Source organism: Macaca mulatta, chromosome 10, assembly GCF_049350105.2.
Source record: "Macaca mulatta isolate MMU2019108-1 chromosome 10, T2T-MMU8v2.0, whole genome shotgun sequence".
In the NCBI taxonomy this organism is placed as follows: Eukaryota; Metazoa; Chordata; class Mammalia; order Primates; family Cercopithecidae; genus Macaca; species Macaca mulatta.
In genome coordinates, this window is record NC_133415.1 from 92,103,758 (window position 1) to 92,127,693 (window position 23,936).

Consider the following 23,936-nt stretch of genomic DNA (forward strand, 5'->3'; position numbering starts at 1 on the left):
TCTTCCTCCATCCCTTTATTTTGAGCCTATGTATGTCTCTGCGTGTGAGATGGGTCTCCTGAATACAGCAGACTGATGGGTCTTGACTCTTTATCCAGTTTGCCAGTCTATGTCTTTTAATTGGAGCATTTATTCCATTTACATTTAAGGTTAATATTGTTATGTGTGAACTTGATCCTGCCATTATGATATTAACTGGTTATTTTGCTCGTTAGTTGATGCAGTTTCTTCCTAGCCTCGATGGTCTTTACATTTTGGCATGTTTTTGCAATGGCTGGTACCGGTTGTTCCTTTCCATGTTTATTGCTTCCTTCAGGGTCTCTTGTAAGGCAGGCCTAGTGGTGACAAAATCTCTAAGCATTTGCTTATCTGTAAAGGATTTTGTTTCTCCTTCACTTATGAAACTTAGTTTGGCTGGATATGAAATTCTGGGTTTAAAATTCTTTTCTTTAAGAATGTTGAATATTGGCCCCCACTCTCTTCTGGCTTGTAGAGTTTCTGCCGAGAGATCTGCTGTTAGTCTGATGGGCTTCCCTTTGTGGGTAACCCGACCTTTCTCTCTGGCTGCCCTTAAGATTTTTTCCTTCATTTCAACTTTGGTGAATCTGGCAATTATGTGTCTTGGAGTTGCTCTTCTCGAGGAGTATCTTTGTGGCGTTCTCTGTATTTCCTGGATTTGAATGTTGGCCTGCCCTACTAGGTTGGGGAAGTTCTCCTGGATGATATCCTGAAGAGTGTTTTCCAACTTGGTTCCATTTTCCCCCTCACTTTCAGGCACCCCAGTCAGACGTAGATTTGGTCTTTTTACATAATCCCATACTTCTTGCAGGCTTTGTTCATTTCTTTTTCTTCTTTTTTCTTTTGGTTTCTCTTCTCGCTTCATTTCATTCATTTGATCCTCCATCGCTGATACTCTTTCTTCCAGTTGATCGAGTCGGTTACTGAAGCTTGTGCATTTGTCACGTATTTCTCGTGTCATGGTTTTCATCTCTTTCATTTCGTTTATGACCTTCTCTGCATTAATTACTCTAGCCATCAATTCTTCCACTTTTTTTTCAAGATTTTTAGTTTCTTTGCACTGGGTACGTAATTACTCCTTTAGCTCTGAGAAGTTTGATGGACTGAAGCCTTCTTCTCTCATCTCGTCAAAGTCATTCTCCGTCCAGCTTTGATCCGTTGCTGGCAATGAGCTGCGCTCCTTTGCCGGGGGAGATGCGCTCTTATTTTTTGAATTTCCAGCTTTTCTGCCCCGCTTTTTCCCCATCTTTGTGGTTTTATCTGCCTCTGGTCTTTGATGATGGTGATGTACTGATGGGGTTTTGGTGTAGGTGTTCTTCCTGTTTGATAGTTTTCCTTCTAACAGTCAGGACCCTCAGCTGTAGGTCTGTTGGAGATTGCTTGAGGTCCACTCCAGACCCTGTTTGCCTCAGTTGAAAATGCAGAAATCACCGGTCTTCTGTGTCGCTCGCGCTGGGAGTTGGAGACTGGAGCTGTTCCTATCGGCCCCTACTTTATTCTATAGGCCGGAGCTTCCATCAGAATCAGTGTATTCATATTTCTTAATATTTATTTAATTAATTTTGGTCATTATAACATTGTGATTTTTCTAGGAAATTACAGTTTTTTAAATCAAGACCATTGGTATACAGCTGTGCAGTATTTTCTGTAGTAATTAAAAATTTCCCTCATATTTACTTTCATATCCCTTTATCCATTCTTACATTTATGTAAACCAAATGTTACAGTCTCATGAGGTCAGGGTCTCATTAAGAAAAAATCCTGCATTTTGAAGGTTCTGAGTTTCCATCTGACTGGGTCCATGTGTCAGTCCTCCTTATTTCTTGCTGCTAACATCAAGCAGGTGTAAGTCCTATTAATTTTATAATCCCACTTCTTAAGATTAACCACAACATACATTTTGGAGTAGAAAACATCAATCCTTTTTCTATACATACACAATATGTGTAAATATAATTTCATTTTTTACATAGTGGGATCATATTATATATTGTTCTGTAACCTGTTTTTTAATGTATTCCAAAGTATGTTGTTTATTGACTTCATAATATTCCACAATATGGGTGAACCATATGCTATTTACTAATTTCTTTATTGTTTCATAGTCAGGTTGATCCATTTGTTTGCCACTATAAGTCATATTATGATGAACACATTTGTAAATAAATATTTGTTCACATTTCTAATTATTTCCTTAGGATAAAATTGTTAAGTAGGCATGAATAATTTTTCAGCATCCTTGATACAGATTGCCAAATTACTCTTTAGGAATTTGTGCTAATTTATACTCCCACCTGCAGTTGATGAGTATCTAGCTTGCTCAACTGTCACCAACACTGAGTTTTCTTTAATCTTTGCAAATTTAATAGATTACAAATTAAATCACATTGCTGTCTTAATTAGCATTTCTTTGATTATTAGTAGGACGAACCTTTTAAATCTTTGTCGTTTATAGTTCTTCTCCTCCTCCTTTTTTGAGACAGGGTCTGGTTATGTTGTCCAGGCTGGAGTGCAGTGGCTATTCATAGGTGTAATCATAGTGCACTGCAGCCTTGAACTCCTGGGCTCAAGTGATCCTCCCACTTCAGCTTCCCAAGTAGCTGGGATTATAGGCGCATGCCACTGCTCCTGGCTATCATTCCTCTTACGTGAACTTTCTCTGTCTGTCTGTGGATCATGTTTCCCTAATGCAGCATTTGTTTTCTTACTGCTCTTAAGAGTGATCTAACCCGTAACCTTAAGGATATTAACTCTTCTTCATATATGTTGGAATTTTTTTTCTCAGTATGTTTTCTAATTTTTAATTTTTATAGTTAGGTCTATCAATATTTTTTGAAATTTAGTTCTTCACATTTATTCTTAGTGAATTCTGTGATTAGATCAATATTGATTTCAGTTTTCTCCTAGAGGCTGAGCTGAGATGTTTTTGGTAGGTTTGGCACAGATCTCCTTATATTACCTGAATAGCAGAACAGGCCTCCTTTATTGGGAGAGGGAGTCCTCTAAATGAGACTGCAGCTTTGGGAAGGAGGAAAATGGAGCCACCATGAAAGATGGTTTGCTGTCCAGCTCATAAAGTCATCTGGCTCAGCCTGGTGATCTTGGGATGGCATGCACCACATTCTCAGCCCGTCCTTCTGAGCTTCTGTTTCCTTCTTTCATGTAAGTCGTTAATCTAAGATTTAGTTCAGTGCATATTTGAGATGAGGCTCTAACAACATATATAATATACAACAATATATATCAACAACAATATGTATTATTAAATACACATATGTCATCTCCCTGAAGCCCTACAACAGCCTAATGAGATAGGTGGTGATATAATTTATAGAATAGGAAACTGAAGTTCGAGGGGGCCAGGCAATTTACTCAAGAACTCTGCCTTTGACATTGACCCGAATACTCTGCCTTGGTTAGTCACTGGATGCAGTTGCGGTAAAGAGCTGGGAAGCTTCAAATCCCACCTACTTGATTATAGAAAGGTCAGTCTCTTCCATGCTTCGGCTTTCCAAATGGCTTGGGGGATTTCTAGAGAAGTTTCCATGTGTTCATAAATCAGTCCTGTTGTCATTCTCTCCTTTTCCAGATAAACATGGGATGACTAAGCCACACCCTGACTTTACAGCATCTTGTCTTATCTCCCTGAGAGTGCCACCAGCAATGCCCACCCCCAAGGGTAGCTGTTTCAGGTGTGGGCCCTAACACTGGATTTGTGTACCCAGCTCTGATGCTGTCATCCCTCTTGTGGAGTGAGTAAAAGGACTTTCCTGCATTATGTGATGCTGGATGCTGTGGTTAGCTGCACTGGGACTTTGTAATTTGATGGCTCTGTTGGAGCTGTGTGTTCCTAGTGGTTTCAAGGTGCATCTCCTTTAACTATCCAGGCAATAATGGTTCCAAGAGGTGACAAGGACAAAGAACACTTCCTCCTTCTGGTTTATGCTCCATTTGATGAATGTCTCATTGCAAAACTGTCCAGGCTCCAAAAACATTTTCCAGTTCTTATTCTTACATTTTAAAACTTTTTCAGTGGTCTACCTTCTTTCCTATTTCCTACCTCCCCTCCTCTCTCTCTACTTCCTTATCCCTCCCCACCCTCCCCTGACACATAGCTTCCCACCCCAAATGCTCATATTGCAAATATGCAAATAACAATTAAGATTCCAGGTTATAAACAGCAGAAAGAAACTTTACTGCATTTAGGTGAAAGGAAATCTGTTGGCAGGATGTTTGGGATCTCAGAATTGTCAGGCATCATGGACCAGGCTAGCTAAGAGCTCTGTAGATACATGAATCGGGAAGCCCAACAATCGCTTTATGGGAAGAAGGATCTGGTTGGGGCCCCTGTGCTCTACAGCAATGAATGGACTCTAGCCATTTCTTTCCACCTCTTCCTTGTTCTCCCTAGATTAGAAGTCCCCATGGAGAGTGTAAGCCTTCTAACCTTCCTCCACAAGCCTGCCCCTACTCCTGACTGTGCTGGGCTAGAAGGAGGAGGATCATTTCTCTTTGGCTTCCCAAAGTTGAAGTGGTCACCTCTAATAACCCTCCCACAAAAGATACTCACAATGAAGAGAGGCAGTTTTCTCAGAGGAAACTAAAAGAAGTAATAAACACGGGGTAGCTGCTGCTGCTTCCACTTGCCTTGGAGAAATCTCTAAACCATTGACCTCTTAAATCTTTGCTGAGAAGTGGAACAAAACCATGGTGGGGATCCTTGGTGGAAAATCATCTTTTGCGAAGGGGAAGTTTAGGTCAAGTGGAAGGCTGGAATTAGCCTCATCCTTCTACGTGGAGGCAGACTCCTGTCATCCCTTAGGCATTCAAGGCTGCGTTGGCCTCTTTATTTTAATGTCTCTTCTCAGCGTGCATTCTCCAGCTCATGATTCCTCCCTGCTACCTGGCTTTATTCCAGTTCACCCTAGTCTATCATATATTTTTAAAAAAATCCTTGAAACTCAAGGAGGATTAGAGTTCTGTTTTTATCTTATAGGAAGGTAGGGTCTTAGTTCACATCCTTCTGAGAGGAGGACTTAGATGCAAGCTCATTTGTTTATCTGGAGGATGATCCCAGAAAATGGGGAAGTAGGGAAAGAAGGACAGGGGAGGAAGAAAAGCCAAACCAGCCAAACAAGTGGCATGCTGGTGAGTGTAAGATTATAGCTGTGGGCCACTTGGGGTCAATTCTGCTGGAGACCCACTGAGATAGTATGGTATACACTGTAAAGTCTTCCCACTGGAGAGGGGAGGCTGGGACATCTGTCCACTGATTCCTCTACCTCATCATTTGGAGATTGCATCTGGGGACATTTGTGCTTGCAGCAGGTCAACACACTCAAGGAGTGATAGATAAAGCCCTTAGGCAGAGAAGAAAGATGTAGGAAGAGGCATTAGAGGTGGGAAGTGCCAGTGTCCTGGAAATGTTTCCATCTGCCACTGCAGGTAACCCAGGTGGGCCAAGGGGATACTAGGCAGGATGTCAAGAGCATCTGCTACAGAGCAGGCTCTTCATCCACTATGCAAATTAGTGGATTAATCTCTGCAGGAGGCTGCCTAAGCACTGTTACAAGAAATTGATGGAAGACCTCAATGTCTTATCAGTCTTCCACATCCAATGGGCTCCGTCTACTCTACCTTGTCCCTTTTTATTACTTTGTGTCAAAATTATTGTCAGAAATTAAGGTCATAAATAGGTAGCTTAAAAAGTTTACATTTACATCTATTCCTGGGATCACACATATTTCATGTACTACTCACTCACTCCTTTAATTTCTACCAGATTAATACATTGCCATAAAAGCAGCTTCCAAGTGCAGTAGTAATCACAATAATCACTGTAAAATGTAATAGATAATTATATTGGTGAAGAATTATATTTAGCCATATGCCAATATAAGAATATTTATTGATTCATGTCTGTCATTGTTACCTTCCCCGTAGCCTTTAGGCTATAGTTACCTGTCAGGATTAATAGTGAGAAGTCTTTGGATAGATTTGGAAGGTTTGTCTGAGCCCTGGCAATGGGTAGGGCACAGATGACTAATGTGAATGGTCTCTAGTTTTGTTCTCTCTACAAATGAGCTATGGGACCTCAATAGGAACTGCACAACATGCTTTGGAAATTATCTGACTTGCACTGGTATTTTTGGATGACAGTTTTCCCACTGTTGATATGCCTTTCTTTTTGCCAGCCTTTGTTGATTAGACCCATGCAACAAGAAAACTCATGCATCCCTGGAATGCTCCAGTAGAGAGCATTCAGCATTGCAGCTTGGCTAGTTGGTTGGTCAATAGATGATTTTCCACCAAGAATCCCTGCCATGGTTTTGTTCCAGTTCTCAGCAAAGCTTTAAGAGGTCAGTGGTTTAGAGACTTCGCCAAGGCATTGTTACTTTGATAAGATATACCAGGGTAATTGACTAGTTTGCACTTGGTATTATCATAAATAATTAAAACGAAGCTATCCTTATCAAAACAGATGAACCAAGCAGTATGTCTGTTTTGCTGAACCCCATGTTCAAAGGGATTAGAAATATTTAGAAATTAACCAAATCTATCTTTGAGACACTGCCCCTGAATGAGAGACAGAGTATTTATTGATTTACATCCTGGAGAAGATGACATTGTAAACAACCCTGGTTTAATGAAACATGGTAAGGAAGTAGGGTAGCAATACAGGGCTAGAATTCTGACTCTCCACTTACAAATGTGCCCTTAGGTACGATTTTGCTTGGGTTTCTGTTACCCCATTGATGAGATAGGATAAAAATATGAATCCTTCAGGAGTACCATAAAGGTGAAGTGAAAGAATGTATGAGCAAACACTTTGTAAATTTAATAATGGTATGTAGATGTTACATGCTTGTGTTGTTAAATATGATATATAGCCCACTTCTTTCTAACCCCTTCCTGGTTTCTCTCGGAGGCAGAGATTCTCAACCTCAGCAATACTGACATGTGGAGCTGGGTAACCCTTTATTGTAGAGAGCGGTCCTGTGCATTGTAGGATGTTTGGCAGCATCCCTGGTCTTTACTCACTAGATTCCAGTAACAGCTTCCTGGTCATGACCACTGAAAATATCCCTAGATGTTGTCATATGTTCCAGGGGGCAAAATAGACCGTGATTGAGGACCACTGCTCTGAGTGTAGATAAATTGATGAACATTTCCTGGAAATTCTTTGGACTTTGCCTCATTCCTAGGGGTGGCATCCCTGTATGTTAAAAATGCTCACAGTCATTCTTTGCAAAAATTAATTCTAGGCTGCCGGAGTGGATATATCAGCTCAGCCTAAGTTCCACTGTGGTAACAAACACTCCTCAAATCTCAGTGACTATGTAATCCTCTCCTAAGAAGGGTCAGCACAGGTCATAGAGCCAAATCCAGCCTCAGTGGGATGGAAGACATAGAATTTTTCCCTGCAAAAGACAGTGAATATTTTGAAGAATGTTACAATCTACTACCAGGAGTTAGTTGGTAGAACACAGGTCCTTTGTATTCTCCAGATATTTCCATTTTTCTCCCACATTTTCCTGGACTTTGCTTTTCCAGGTACCAGCCAGTTACTTCTTCCAGGCACTTTAGGTCCCAAGTACCAGCTGATAGGGGCTCAGTCTCCATGCCTGGGGTCTCTTGGACTTCTGACCTGACCAAAGCTCCATGTTGGGGTATTAGGCACATGTGCAGCTGATCATCAAGGGCCACTTTGATTCTTCTTTGCTTTTGCACACATTTATGGCTCATGTAGAAACTTCTCAGAAAAAGCTTAAGGGTTTCAGGCACAGAGGTGGCTAAATTGATCTGCAATCTGTGAAGAGTGTTGTAGCATGCTTGGTTGACAAGTCGGGCGGTCGGTTAGTCATTTACTTGGTGTGTTAATGTAATGACAGTCACTTGGTTGAGCTGATTTTGTCACTTAACTGATGGGGACGGTCTACTGCTTAACCAACCAGCATAACCTTCCTCCCTGGTGACACAGCTGGAGTGCGTCAGAAATCCTATCACTTCAGTAGTGGGACTATGGAAATGAATCTCACAGTGGGGCTGAAGGTCACCATGGATGACAACGAAGGTTTCTAAACATGGATGCATGAGCTAAACTGGTCTGTTCATGACATGGTGTTGCCCATGGTGTTGTCATTGAGGCAAATGCAATCACATTTTACCATTTATAAAACACTTTCATATCTACAGTCTTCCCTGAAAGTGCTTCTTCCTCTTTTATCTACCTGGAAAACTCCTATTCACCCTTCAAGAGCCCTCTTAGATGTAACCTTCCCTGACAGCACTCTCTTCTCCATCATTATACAGTTGGTTACTCCATCTTCCGTGCTGTCACAATAGTATCCTCCTCCTGGTCTGTGAAGTTGCCAGGCAAAGGATATTGCTCTCCTGGTCTTTGTATCCCAGGAACTCACCATTGCTCCTGGCATTGGAAATACATGCGGGAACATGGCTGGTTTACTAGGCAGTTTACCCAAATTCTTACCATGACTCTGTATGCCATTAAAAAAAGGGAGATTTAGAAAGATTTACTCACTTGCCTCAAATCTCACAGCTGCCAAGTGGTGCCAAGAACATAAACCCACCTTTCCTCATGACCACTTCTTTCCTCTGCATCAACATCTGCGGAATGGATAATCAGTTTTGGAGCTGGTTAACTCTTTGTTGTAGAGAGCTGTCTGGTGGCTGGTGGAATGTAGCAACCTCGGGACACTTGGCTTCCCTTTTGTTTTTCAGTGAAATTTGAGTCTTCTGGGTACTGATTTTAGATTGGTACAGGAGACAGTGATTGGTTGCAGCTTTAGCTGTTCTAAAGAACTGAGTGATACAACTTTGTGACCCAGGGCTTAGTTTATTATGTCAGAAAGACCTGAGTTTGAATCCTGGCTCCTCCACCTACTAGCTGTGTGGCTTTAGGAGAGTTACTTAACCTTTCTGTGTCTCAGTTTCTTCATTTCTAAAATTGGAATCACAATAATACCTATCTCATGAGCTTATTGTTAAGGATTACATGAAATAACACATATAAATGACTGTAGCACTTTGCCAGTTATGTAGTAAACACTGAATAATTCCTAGTTTCTAATACCCTTTTTATTTCTACTTCTCAAACAGTATATTCTATCTTGATGTTTTGGATCCTTTCTTCGTTCTTTTGGTAAATTTTGTTGCGTGTCTTCTTTGCCATGCATTGATGCCAAAAAGAATCCTGAAAATGACAGTACCCAATTGCATGATTAATACCATTTCTTGAGTGCCTGGTTCATTTGAGCCCAACATCCATTGATCAAAATCAATAATCAATGACAGGCATTATTTCATTTCATCTTCATCACAACATTATTAGGTAGACCTTATTTCTCCCTATTATATAGAGGAGAATACTGAGACTCACAGAGAGTAATTAGCTGAGGGTTTAAGGGAAGAATGGATTGAAGCTGGGTGTGCTCAGACACCTGGGGAGGGAGCAGAGGAGTCCAGCAGTGTGTTGAGCCTTGGTCCTGTCCTGGTCACATGATCTGTAAGAAGGAAGAAAACCACCTCCATGGGTGCCAGTAGCTGCTGAAAGAAAAGAACAAGATACTCCCCCCAGCTGACTCTTGAGGGTCACTGGAGATTCTTGAGGGTTAGTGAACCAAAAAGGACCTCCAAGGTATCAGGGTCATTCTTAAGGGCCAGTGGACCAAGGTCAAGAGGCCTTGGGAGTTGTTCTGCAGGGTGTGGCATGGCTCCTGCCAACCATTTCTCTTCTGGGAAGAATTCTCAGAGGGCAATTCTGAGGAACAAAGAAGTTCAGAAGCCACCAGAGGGAGCAGAATCCTGTTCTGCCTCCTTGATCTACTAGAAAACTGATCACTAATTAACAAAGACCAGCATCAGATTCTCTTCATGCTGCCAAAACACAAGCAAAAAGTTAAAAATTCCCTCCATCATCCACATGGGACTGTCTAATACATAAATAAGGCAGAGATTCATGTTGAATGTCTGCGATGTGCACCTTCCTGACCCAATTCCATGAATTCTCTCAATAACGCTAAGAGGTGGGAAATAGCCTTGTCCCCATTGCACAGATTCAGCAGTATACTCATTCATGCATCAAGCATGTTTTCAGTGATTCTATGTGCCAGACATATGCTGGGCACTGGAATACAAAGGTGAACAAGACAGCTGGGGCTCGGGGCTTAGAGAGGTGGGGTCACTTGCCAAGTCACAGAGCTAAGTAAGCAGCGGAGCTGGGATGCAGAGACTGAGCACCCACCTGTTGTGCAGCAGTGGTAGTCTGGCTGAGATCCCTGGGCTTTCTCCACCTCAGTTTCCACGTGCAGGCACCAGCAGTAAGTCATATGTGGCATGGTTGCCTTCAGAACACATTTCCTCAGCGGCCATCTGGGCACAGACCCTACCCAGAAGGAGTTTATGCTCTAGCAAAAGAGACAGGCATGTACACAGTTGGTCAGCCATGTGCCAAGGCAGATTGGGATAAAATCAAGGGCTGAGAATAGAGCTTTAACTCTCACTGGGGTATATGTCTTTAGAGGCCAAGTGACAAGCCTGAGGCTTCTGGTGAGGTTTGGGCAGGCTGATGACCTGAATTCAGCTTTTATAGTGCTGGTGGAGGTATTTCCGTTTCTTGGTTTTGCAAATACAAAAAGACCACTGGGTGTCTATAATTTCCACTTGTTTCAAGAGAGGTCACTGCACACCTGATTTTAAAAATGCCTTCTGGCCGGGCGCGGTGGCTGAAGCCTGTAATCCCAGCACTTTGGGAGGCCGAGACGGGCGGATCACGAGGTCAGGAGATCGAGACCATCCTGGCTATCACGGTGAAACCCCGTCTCTACTAAAAAAAAAAATACAAAAAAACTAGCCGGGCGAGGTGGCGGGCGCCTGTAGTCCCAGCTACTCGGGAGGCTGAGGCAGGAGAATGGTGTGAACCCGGGAGGCGGAGCTTGCAGTGAGCTGAGATCCGGCCACTGCACTCCAGCCTGGGTGACAGAGCCAGACTCCGTCTCAAAAAAAAAAAAAAAAAAAAAAAGCCTTCTGAGCTTCTGCCAGTGCGAGTGATTGCTCAGCTGATACACAGCCCCAGTGCTGGATGAGGGCATAGAGTCCCTCGGTCCTGCTGTGCAGGCCATGGTCAGGACTACAAACAGAAGCCCTTCATTACCAGGCATATCTTAGCTTGTCCTGTATAGTCTTCTTTCTCTGGTGGGTCACTTAAACTAGCACTTTTCGTACTTCACTGTGCATAAATCACCTGGGATCCTGTTAAAATGCAGATTCTGATGCAGTCGGTTTGGGACGGAGCCTGCTAACAAGCCCTCAAGCGATACAATGCTGATTGTTCATGGACCACAGTTTGTGTCGCAAGGACGTAGTCCGGTATCTCCAAACTGGCTTCCGTAGAACTTTAGGTAGTGTTCAGTAAGATGTTCATTTTGCCATGTTAAATAAGTTTGGGAAATATTAGGTTAAACAAAGTTAGATGAGCTTTTTCACTGCAGGACTTCTCAGAACTTTTAACATGTTATTGCGCACCTGTCTCTCCAAGGCTTGGATTGAGTATACAGTTTCCCAAATTTTACCAGGAAACCCCCATTTTCACCCAAGTCCCTCCCAAGAGTAGCCATTTAGTTGTGTGTTTTGGAACACAGCTTAGGCATCACTGCTCTGGGCTTTCTCATTCTGGAAGCTTTTTGCTCTCCACGCCAATGTATTTTCTTCCATGCTTCATCTTCCTCCAGTCTCTGCATATGTTTCCTTTCTTAGCCTGGAGATAATTCATTAAAGTAACTCTCCCATTCCCTGCCTCCCTCTTCAGATACACCTTTCCACCTCCTAACACCCTGACTAAAAAACACCATCAATATTTCATAAACTCACAGTGACAAATTTATTTTAATGTGGTCCACCGAGAGCCAGAGATTGATTGGTCCCTCAGAAGCGTGACACGTTTCAAAGCAGGATATTCATGGTGTGTTTTAGTGCCTACATTAGTCAGAGAGGAGCGGAGCCCGGATTTATCATCGTTATGACTTTCTCGGCATCTATTCTCTTCTAGCCACTGGCAGCAACTCTGAATGCTCCCTATTGATTGGTTTTGTGTCTTTAAAATGTGCTGGCTGGGGAGGAGAGAGGGGGGCTCGGGTCTCTATCAAATTGAGCCTAGCTTACTGGAGTGTCTGCATATTGGGAGCTTGTGTTTGGGTGAAGCCAACTCTAATTCTCTTGGTTTTCACTCATGAGGGCATTGGAAAAAGGGGCTAATCGTCTTGATTTCTGGAGAGTATTGTGATTGGAAAATGGGACAAATATGTACAGGGACTGTTCTGCCAGCAGTCACTTTGCCAGCCTGCCCCACTGGCTGAGCAGGTCATAATAAGTCCTTGACATCCGGGGTCCTGAGGCTTGACAATCTGATGAGGTGTTTCTCGCCCCCCAAACCTTTCAGGACAGGTACAGAGTAGGGTCAAAACTGTTCTTAAATTTAGAAAATCTCTTCCTCTCACAGATTAAATAATAATTACAATGGCAAGTGATATTTATTGAGCACTTACAATGTGCCCAGTACAGTGGGACATGCATTACAGACATCATTTCTTTTCATAATAATCCTGGGAGGAAGAAATTATTTCCATTTTACAGATGAGAAAACTGAGGGTTAGAGAGTTAAGTGACTGGCCCAGAGCCATGCAGCTAGTATGTGGTTTAGTGAAAACTAAATAAAGCCCAGGTCCAGCCAATTTTACATACTAGCTCTTAATCCATAGGCCTGGCTGCCTTTCTAAGTGAAGCAACCCAGAGAACCTGCTGTTGCCTAACTGATAAGCTATAATTAATATGTTCTTGAGGGTTAGTGAACCTTACTTACTTCATCCTTACTGATTCAGAAGGTAAGGTCTTCAATAATACTCTTGGGTTAATTTGAGTTTCTGTCTGACTTTCTGAGTAAGCTATTGCCTTTTTTTTCCCCCCAGGCTGGAGTGAAGTGGCACAATCTCGGCTCACTGCAAGCTCTGCCTCCTGGGTTCATGCCATTCTCCCTCCTCAGCCTCCTGAGTAGCTGGGACTACAGGTACCCACCACCGCGCCTGGCTAATTTTGTTTTTGTATTTTTAGTGGAGACAGGGTTTCACCATGTTAGCCAGGATGGTCTCAATCTCCTGACCTCATGATCCTCCCGCCTTGGCCTCCCAAAGTGCTGGGATTACAGGCGTGAGCCACCGTGCCCAGCTGCTATTGCTCTTTTAAATTACCCCAGTTTCTCATTAATTGAGATCTCCTCAAACTACTATGAATTAATGAGACCCTATCATATTGCCACATTGCTAAAAGTTGAATTTAGTCATATGTGGCATGCTTGCCTTTGGCACACATTTCTGCAGTGCCCACCTGGGCACAAGCCCTACCTAGACAGAGTTTATTCTCTAGCAAAAGAGACAGGCGTGTACACAGCTGGCCAGCCATGCACCAAGGCAGATTGGGATAAGACCGAGGGGCACTGTGTAATTGGAGAGCTGAGGATAGAGCAGTTAACTCTCACTGGGATACATCAGGGAACGTCTTATTGTGAAGTATCAATTGTGTGGGGCATGGAAAAGATGAAAAAAGATTTAAAGAAGCAGAGAGGGGTCTGAGGATGCTCCTCTAGGGAAGTGTCGAAAACAGAGATGCAGAAGAAGGGAAACATGTTGTGTATGTTAGGGATGTGTGATTCAGACGGCTGGAAAATTTAGAGAGACACCGTTTGAGTTCATCCTTCCTTCTTGTACGGATAAACATGATAACACACTTTCTCCCCTCCTATGGATAAGGATGCATTAAGCAAAATGACTGTGAAACAAATCCTAGTTCTAATTGGCCTCCATTAGGAAGTCAAAGATACATGTCTGGGAGGGAGAAAAAAAATCCTCCAGCAGATTGAACTGAAGCATATTGAGCAGTTGAGGCAGCAAGCAGTTAATCCTGGTGACTGTAGACAACAGCCATCTCTGCGCAGTGGGGTGCATGGGCCTCTACTTAGCAGTCACCTTCCCACTGAATCATTTTGAAGGGGTTTTGCCAACTCCAGGGTTTCCCCTGAAACGAAGACTACCCCCTTTCTCTAGACAACAGAATTTCTTTCATACTTAGGCAACCTACTTGACTTCCTATTTTGGGATCCAGAATTTAGCTGCTGCTTTTTGCCAGGACATAACAGAAACACATTGAGAGAGTCGGCTCACTAGGACTCTAAATTCCTGCAAATGTTTTTCATTCTTTCTTTCTGGACAAGGGAATGAAGACTAGGGATACCAGCTCCTGTCTTGGAGTTACTGTAAAATCCAATCATAACCACTTCTAGGAGGGTTTCTCAGTGGGTGGTGTGCAGATGACCTGTATCATACATACCTGGTGTATCATATGAGTAAAAATTCTCAGCTTAAGACCTGGGTGTGGGGCCCAGAAATCTGTATTAAACGAAAACCAAACACCAACAAACTAATCAGAGGTCTTAATGGTCAGAGATGCTATGTGCGGTTGGGTAGGTTTGCCCTGTATACCACTGAGGGCTCCATTTGCATAATAGACAGTCAGCCCCTAGATTTGTGCAGTGCAAAACCTGTACAACAGTTCATGGCAGCTTTGCATTGCAAAATCACCATGGTGAGATATTCTGGCATTGGCATGTATCAAGTCCAAACATTAGAGTTTTTTTTCTGATTTATTCTGCCTCACCATCTACAGGCCATGTCAGAGATCCTTGGGGCCTAGGGTAGAGCAGCTACAGAGGCCTTATACAAACCTCATTCTTTAAAGGAAGACCCCACCAGAGTGTTCATCTGTAGTAAATTGTCGGGTAGATTTGGGCATTTTGGAAAGATTCTTCATCACCAAATAAAATGTGTTTGCTTCTTTTTTGTTATTTATTTATTTATTTATTTATTTATTTATTTATTTATTGAGACAAAATCTTGCTCTGTTGCCCAGGCTGGAGTGCAGTGGCGCGACCTCAGTTCACTGCAACCTCCACCTCCTGGGTTCAAGTGATAATTATTGCTGGACTTGATGTTTGAATTCAGCAGCTCATGGAGGATTTGCACCCTATTTTCTGTCTGTGAAGCTGCTAATAGGCCCAGGATTCCTCAAGACCATGTTTGGAAATGCTGCCCCATCATCCCCTGATAAAGTTGACAAAGCTCAGCCAGAAGCAATTCTGATGCAGAGGAGAGTACACAGGACCAGAAGACCAGTGTTTGGATCATGACCCATCACTTACTGGCTATGTTATCTTGGATACATTATTAAAGCTCTCTGGACCTTGGTTTTGCCATCTTTGAAATGGGGACAAGCATTCTCACCTCCTGGGCAGATGGAGAGAATGTACTGTGCTAACAAATGAGAGTGACTAGCACAGTAAACAGTATTTCCTTCCTTTATTCAAGCATGTGAGGGACTAAAATGCATCAGGCATGTGCTAAACATGGGGAAAATAATGGCAAATGAATCCACAGGGCTGCTATTGTCAGATCACAGGGTTGATTGGAAAGACTGAAAGTGAAGAAGTCAACATATAAATATAGTCCAGAGAGAAATATGTGCCAGGTGGAAAATCAGGGCTGCTTTAGAATGGATTTTTGGGGAAAGCTTCTGGGAGGAGGTAGCATTTGATCTGAGACCTGAATGATGAGAGTATGGGAAGAAGACAGACAGGCACAGAGTAGGGCGTGAGCATTTCAGATGGAGGGCACAGTTTGTGTGAAGGCCCTGAGGCAAGAAGTAGTATGACACACTGGAGAAACGGAAAGAATGCTGCTTGTGGCTGGAATACAGAACGAGAGAAGACTAGAGAAGACTGATATGGAACGGAGCGTGGGGATCAGGCAAGGGGTTTATAGTCTCTTCTTAGTGTAGTTGGAAGTAGGTTCAGAGGTAATGCTACTTTTTCTTTTCCCTTCTATGGACTCAGCTGCTTGATTCATGCCTTGTATCAATTAAGAATGTTTGTAGCGGCCGGGAGCGGTGGCTCATGCCTGTAATCCCAGCACTTTGGGAGGCTGAGGTGGGCAGATCAAGAGGTCAGGAGATAGAGACCATCCTGGTCAACATGGTGAAACCCTGTCTTTACTAAAATACAAAAAATTAGCCAGGCGTGGTGGTGCACGCCTGTAGTCCCAACTACTCGGGAGGCTGAGGCAGGGGAGTCACTTGAACCCAGGAGGTGGAGGTTGCAGTGAGCAGAAATCACGTCACTGCACTCCAGCCTGGCAACAGAGCAAGACTCCATCTCAAAAAAAAAAAAAAAGTTTGTAGCTACAAGTAATAGGAAATATAACAAAGTTGTCTTAAATAAGCAAGGGTGTGTTCTTCTCACATACAATATGTCTAGAGGTATGAAGATGCTGGTACTTGTTCAGCAGTTCAACAATGTCATGTCTCTGGGCTGGCCTCCCTGTGATTCTCTTGGCATTGCCCTCATGGTCACAAAATAGCTGCCATAGCTTCAATCATCACATCGTTACACCATGGTCAGGGGCAGGAAGCAGGAGCCAGTGTGGGAGCAGACAGTTTCTCTTCAACTGCCTCTTTTTCATGAGGTCAGAGGAAACTTTCCTTTAGCAGATCCCTTCGAGTCATATTAGAGTGGAGTGATATCCTGGGGTCCAAGCATCTCCACCTCATGAGGAAAGGTGGAGTTTTACTGGCAGGAAAAAAGTGCAGGGCTGGTAATCATAGTGATTTCCAAATTTCCCGTGTTTTCACCTACCTCCCTGAGTGAAGGCTACAGAATTTTAAGTTTTGCCTCTAACTAGGGTCAGCAGCTCTCAGAGCAAATTTCAGTCTTCTTGGAAGCTCCTATAAGACTTTCTCATTTTTCTCTGGTACCACACAGGCCACTTGTCCCTCTTGCTCTTTAGCAAGTTGAAGGCACAGGATTTAATTAAAAGCAAAACTTGACATAAGTGTTTTTAATTGTAATAGAAAAACGCTGCCTGTTTTATAAAGGTGACAGTTTGCAAACACAAGTGTGAACGTATTCCTACCTCACTTGGCGGCGGCCCCCTCAGAGAGTGGCAGGATGGTGCAAGGAGATGGATCTGGTGTGAATGACTTGTTCCTGCAGTGAAGGATGCAACCTGAATTCCTCCTGAGGAGTGCCAGCAACACCTGTCATCAGGTCCACTTAGCTAATGAGATCCAAGGGGCAGCCTCCGGTACCACCGTTTCTCTCCAGCCTTCAGAATTGCCTCGAAGAAAGGTGCAGTTCCCTCTCATATTGGAGAACTGGGACATCCGTGACACCCTGCAGAAGCCAGGCTGTCTTTCACTTAGGCCTGAGTTCAGTGGTGATGCAAATCATTCATTCTTTCCCCAGGATGCTTTCCAACATTTGTGTTTTTAAAGGCCAATCTGGGCCAGGCAAGGTGGCTCACGCCTGTCATCCCAGCACTTTGGAAGGCTGAAGCGAGCAGATCACCTGAGGTCAGGAGTTCAAGACCAGCCTGGCCAACATGGTGAAACCCCGTCTCTACAAAAATACAAAAATTAGCCAGGCATGATGGCGGTGCCGGCAATCCCAGCTACTCGGGAGACTGAGGCAGTAGAATCACTTGAACCTGGGAGGCGGAGGTTGCAATGAGATGAGATTGTGCCACTGCACTTCAGCCTAGGTGACAGAGCAAGACTCCATCTCAAAAATAAAAAAATAAAAAAGGCCAATCTGTTGGCCCAGTAGCTGTATTTGCATTCTTCTCCTGGATATTGAGTCAGTGTAGATTCAGCTGTGGTGTACTCATGGAGGCCACGCATCTTCTTGGGGGAAGACTGAGTCTCTCTCACTCGTTTTGCAGAGAGCTGTCTGGAGTATAGAAACCTAGGAAACATTAGCTGCAGAGAATAGAAGGTGACTCAAATAAGTCCAGACAGAAAGAGGATTTACTGAAGACATCTGGGTCTCTCGAAAAAATCATATGCAGGAGCCATACGTGGGCTTATCTTGTATCTCTCTTTCTAGAGATCTGATTCCTTTGCAAGCCTCCCAAATTCTCAACCTTCTGGACTTCTTTCTCAGTTTTCTGTGCTGATTCTATCCTTGCCTCCATCTGACCTTGCTATTCAACTTCTCATTCATTCATTTATTAATTCAATGACTCATTAATTTATCAAATAATCACAGAAGTATGTGTATAATCACAAATGGAGATAACTCCGGCAAAGGAAAGGATTATGGTGTTCTACAGCCAAATGCTTCAGTTTTTGTGTCTCAGTTCCCACAATTCTGGATGGAGAATATGATTGGCCCAGCCTACAACACCTGATCCAATCAGCAATGGCTGAGGGGTGATGAGGTCGCACAGGGCCAGACCTGTGAATGGAGCATATTATCTAAGCCTCGGGTATGGGGTGGGAGGAAACACTTGACATCTCTTTTATAGGAAAAGCTTCAGATGAGATGTCCACAGAGTTACCTTGGATGGAATCTGACCCACTTCAGGCTTAGTTCTCAGAAAAGCATCACTAATTATATGGCCAAACAGGCTCAGGGGTTTGCATTCTGGATGTTTGGTTTGATTCTGACTGGCTACAAATGACCAGCCTGACTCAACGGAGCATTCTGTGTTCCAAGTGCCAGGTGTGGGCAGGTGTCCAGCTGCAGATGGGCCTCTGCTGACATCCAGGCCACAGGCTGAGTGGCTCCACTGAAGGGAACACCAAGTCTTTGATTCCGTAAGGTCCCTCCTTCACTGAAATGAGATGATGGCATAGGTACCCCAGGATGGAAGGCGGTAGTAAGCACTGAAACCCGGCTATACAGCTTTCCCATTTCATGCCAAAGCTTTGAGTATGAACTGAACAGCATGACAAGAACAGGTGTGAAGGAATCTTTCATCTGCTCATTCACCCAGCTTTGATGGAGGATGGAGCATGGCTGACCCAGTCCCAGGCATGGAGAGTCTCAAGGAGTTTCATGATGACAGCCTTCCCCAGCCCACAGGGCTTCCCTCCTTGAAGGAGTTAAGTAATGGTGTGAGGCAGCCCCAGAGTCTAGGCCCACAGTGGAGCCAAGTGCTCCTTGCTTTCCGGGACTGACTGCCTAAGGCTGGGGCTTGCAGGAGGGCTGTATACAGAGGGCTCAGAGCAAACATTCAGGGTTCCGAGGGCCGCAGGAGGCCTGGCCAGGGGTGGGGGGGTCCATCTCTAGCAGGCCATGCTTGACTCTTCACTTTACTCCACCCACTTCTGTTCTCTGCAGCCAAGGAGAGGCGGACTTCCTTGTTCTGCCTGGTTCTCCCCACGTGCTACCAGTTAATAGGCTGTGGCTGTATTTCAGAAGATTTGCCACAAGGAAAACTTAGCCTGTAAGTCAAGCACTTTAGTTCCCCAGGCGTGAAAAACAACACTCTTTATCTCTGGCCATGCCTGGCTTTGTGAGCTGTGTCTAACAGCCTCAGAAGGAGATATACTACGGCACTGTCAGAGTGGTCCTGGGATTTCTGTTAGCAGGTGGCCCTTCATCTATAGGTATGGAAAGGGCTGGAGTTGGAGTCTTGGCCTATGATATGTTTGCCTTGAAATAAATGTCTTAAAAATCTGTTCAACATTAAACAAAACAAAATGAAAAACAGGAAACAAAATAAAAACGAAACCAAAAATCATTACTGGATTTTTGGGAGCGTGAAAAGAAACGGCATGAAAAGAACTTAGCACAGTGCTTGGCCCCTGGTAAGGGCTCAATCAATATTAGTTGTTACTCCTATTGTAATTATATGAATTTTGCTAAACATTTCAGGCACAATGCCACTGTTCTTCCCAGCTCATGTCAGTCTACATCTCTATTGCTGGCATTTGCCCTGGTCTGGTTCGTTGTTGTCTCATGTAGTGGCCCAGGGATCCTCTGGGCCCGCTCCTTTCTCCGTGTTTGGGGCTTGCTCCCACAGGCAGAGTCTGGAATCTGTACTACTATAGAGAAGGTTTGAATATCACCAAAAGTAGGCTCTTGCCTGGCTGGTGCTCAGCTGCCTGGATAGCCTCAGCTGAAGTTCTAACTCTTCTAGGAAGCATCCCTGAAAAACAAACTCCTTTCTGCTTCAATCCACTTTTAAAAAGCCCCTGTGCATGGAATATTGTATTTGCCAAAGTGGGCAGCAATAATATTTCCCATTCCATAGCTTCTTTACAATGTGACTTTGTCACTTTCCAGTGAGTGGTAGGTTCATCTCTTCTTGAGCCTTAGTGAATCGTTGGCTAACAGACTAGTGCAGATTGATGCTGTGTGGCTTTGGAGGCTGTGCCATTGAAATGCCACCCAGTTTCCGCCTTGCTCTCTTGGGATGCTTACTCTAGGAACCAGCCACCATACTGAGAGTGAGCCCAAATTAACTCATCTTGAGAGGCCACATGGAGAAGTAACGTGTGCTGTTCCAGCTGACCGTTCAGCTGGGGTCCAAACTGACAGTCAGCATCAACTGCCAATCATATGAATGCAATAATTCCATATGAGGGTCAGCAAACATTTCTGTAAAGGGCTGGATAGCAAATATTTTTGGCTTTGCAGGCCATACAGTTTCTGTTGCAACTATTTAGCTCTGCTGTCGTAGGGCAAAAATAGCTATAGACAATATATAAACAGATAGGGATGGCTGGATTCGGCTCAGAAAATGTAGTTTGCCATCCATGCTCTAAATGACTCCTACCCCAGCCATTGAGTCACTGTCATCCTCCCAGCCTTCCCTGTTGAGCTTCTACCTGAATTTCTGATGCACAGATGCCATGAGCTGCTTTCTGCTGGGACGTTTTGAGGTGGTTTGAATGTAGCAGTGGCACCTGGATCCCTCCATATCTCTGTTGTTTTATGATTATCTGTTTTATGATTCCTATGCCTATCTCTCTGTCTAGCCTCTGAGCTTCCCAAAGGCAGGTACCGGCTCTTCCTCTTCTGCCTCCTCGTCAGCAGATCTAGTACCAGAGCGGCAGGTGGCGTGTCATGCACTTTACACAGATTGCCATCTTTAATCTTCCCAACTATTATTGTATCTCTATTTTATACAGAAACACAATGAATCTCTGGGAGGTCCGTGAATTGCCCCAAGTCACTCAGAAACACACTCCCCTCAATTCCAGGGCCCAGGATTTTATCCACGATACCATCTAGCCTCAACATTCATGGCATGAAATAAAGGTGTGGGAGCCTGAGAAACACCCACCCACTCGATTGAAAACAAAATCTGAGTCCAGAGGCCACACATATTCAATCCCAACTCCACTCTCCGTGCCCTGCAGAGTTCCTGGGCACAGGGGATTGATATAGTTTGGATGTTTGTCCCCTCCAAATCTCATGTTGAGATGTAATCCTCAGTGTAGGAGGTGAGGTCTGGTCGGGGGTGTTTGGGTCATGCGGGCGGATCTCTCATGGCTTAGTGCTGTTCCTGATAAGTGATCTGGTTGTTTAAAGTGTATGGCACCTCCCCTTGATCTCTGTTGCTCCTGTTTTCACCATGTGAGTCACCTGCCCCTCATCTGTCTTCTGTCATAAGTGAAAGTTCCCCGAGGCTTCACCAGAAGCCAGGTAAATGCTGGTGCCATGCTTCCTGTGCAGCCTGCAGAACCGTGAGCCAGTTAAACCTCTTTTCTTCATAAATTACTCAGTATCAAGTGTCAAATTTTTTTTAAAGCAATGCAAGAATGACAACACAGGGTTGTACAGTAAATTTTGGTTGAGTGAGCAAATGAGTGACTAGTGCACATCACATTAGTTTCCCATTTGGTTAATGTCAGAGTCAGATGGGCTTATGTTGGAGCATGTTCCCAGGTAGACCATTTACTTCAGTGAATAAGCCTTGTGCAGATATGGTTGGCGGCCTATCTCTATCCCCTCTGCCTACACCAGCAGGTGCCTGCAGACAGTTCCATAAATGCCAATGGCTTTCTGTTTCTCTTGCCTCAGTGCATGCACAGCCCAAGGGAGTGGTTCAGCTTGCAAGTAGAACTGGTCAGAAGGGTGGGATAACAATCCCAGGATCAGCCATCAACCAGTGAGGGTTGGGAGTTGGTGGGTAAGTACCCCAGCTTTTCACCCTTCCAAAGCACAACTCTGAGGTGTGCTCACAGGAGTCTCACAGAGGAGCCCTTTGGGATGGAGGTACACTGCTCTTTAACCTCTTAACAAGTTGCCTTTATTCCCTTCTCAATTTCCAAACCCTCACACTACTTTCTGAAAGCACCTCCCAAAGAAATAACTTGCACCCATATCTTAGTCTTCAGATTTGCTTAAAAGCAAACCTAAAGGGTTTCCCTAAGCTGAAACAAATGTGTATTGAAATGGTGTAAAACCTGGTGCACATTCTAGCACACATGTGCACACGACACATCTGCATCAAAAGGTCTGAGTTAGTCCAAAGACATAATTATTGGTTATATTCTCATGGATGTGGTTTTCTTGTCTTTGAGTATATATAGTAACTGGAATTAGGCTAAGATTTGCTTATTATTGTAATCAATAGATAACAATGATTTGTAATCAGCAAGTCAATTGCATTTAAGTAATTGGTGCTTAGAAATACTTGAGGGAGATTCAGAATGGTGCTGTCTTGGGTGGTTTTAATCATCTTCCCCCTGAATCTTGCTGTCACCATAACTTTCTATCAAACCTCTTCTTCATGAATCGAAGACATGCTAGAGTCCAGGCCCAGGCTAGCTCTGTCACCTCCACACTGGCCAAGGGGTAGGAGGGACACATTTCAGATTATCTGGAGTTAGTGGGGGTGTCTGGACTAGCATATGAGGAGTCCAAGTGTTGTCCTCAGAATTCTATTGGAAAATTATTTTTAGAGACTCTTTGCAGCTTGGGCTGTATGCGCATCCCTCCAGGGAATTACTGACAGGTGTCTGGGGCCACTACAAATGTGGATCACTGAGCACAAAAAGTGTATTTATTTTGGACCACTGGGAGATTTACTTTGAGTTGCATGCTCACTGGAGGATTGGCTTGTGGTTACTACTTTTCTAGGACTTCCCCCCTACTTCTGATATGCTCAGCGCTGAGCAACTGTTAATTCAGATCTTCTGGGGATGGTGGGGGTGGGCAGAAGAGTTTACTTCACGCCTTCAATATAGAGCATAGACCTTTGGGGATCTTGGTGAGATTGAAGAGAGTCTTCTAATAAACTCTCAACCTTGAGTTGACTTCGACATTGTCTTCTGTTTCCCACATTCCATGAGGTTGTGAACACTGAAGCTCAAATTGTCCAGATTTGGCAAATATCGTCTGGACAAAAGTCTCTTCGGCATTCCATATCTCTCTGGGGTTCAGCCTTTACTTCTACTTTGGACTGATATTTCCTTTCAGCTCTTTCATGATTTTAGGAAGATTTACAAAATACATTTGACCAATTTTTTTAAAAGTTATTTTCAGCAGGGAGGCTAATTCCAATACCTAGTCCACCATATTACAGGAGACAAGTTTCTGTCCCAAGGATTTAACAAGGAGCCTCTCTTAGTTGAGCACTGAGCAGGAACCATGACTTAGAGAGGATTCTGGAGTGTGAGGACAGGGTTTTTAAAAACTTGAGCTCACCATCGCAGCTTTGGACATTAGTCTGCTGGTGACCCCATTTATATAGATCAACCAGTCAGGGGATTAAATACTCTTGTCTTATAAATCAATGGGAACTGGAACAAATTTGATCTCTCTTATTACAGAGGGCTGAAGTCCTGATTTGGTAAAAATATTCTTCGATGGCACCCTAAACATTGCCACTGTTTACCCTGCCTCCTTATTCTGGGAACAAAGGAGTTTTCCATTCCTTCTTTAACTTCAGATAGGGATGGCAAGAAAGTTTTACCCTATATCCAGGGGCTTAATGGGAACTTTTCCTATTCTACTTGTATTCAAGAAGATTCCCATTGATAACCTAGTCATACCCAACTCATCC

General features: G+C 43.8%; 1 protein-coding gene across 3 annotated transcripts in view; it reads left to right on the forward strand.

Moving 5' to 3' along the window:
- LOC144332162 (uncharacterized) overlaps positions 1 to 23,936 on the forward strand; it is a 402,040-nt gene that overhangs the window by 176,896 nt on the left and 201,208 nt on the right. The window contains exons 5-6 of one of the 3 annotated variants that reach the window (XR_013399944.1): positions 13,002 to 13,099; positions 21,540 to 23,930. The exons of 1 other annotated variant lie outside the window; for it this stretch is intronic. The gene's annotated coding sequence lies outside the window, so the exon portion shown is untranslated. Of the gene's footprint in view, positions 1 to 13,001; positions 13,100 to 13,285; positions 14,421 to 21,539; positions 23,931 to 23,936 lie in introns of those variants that run through there. One more of the 3 variants, XM_077951811.1, reaches the window with a different exon arrangement.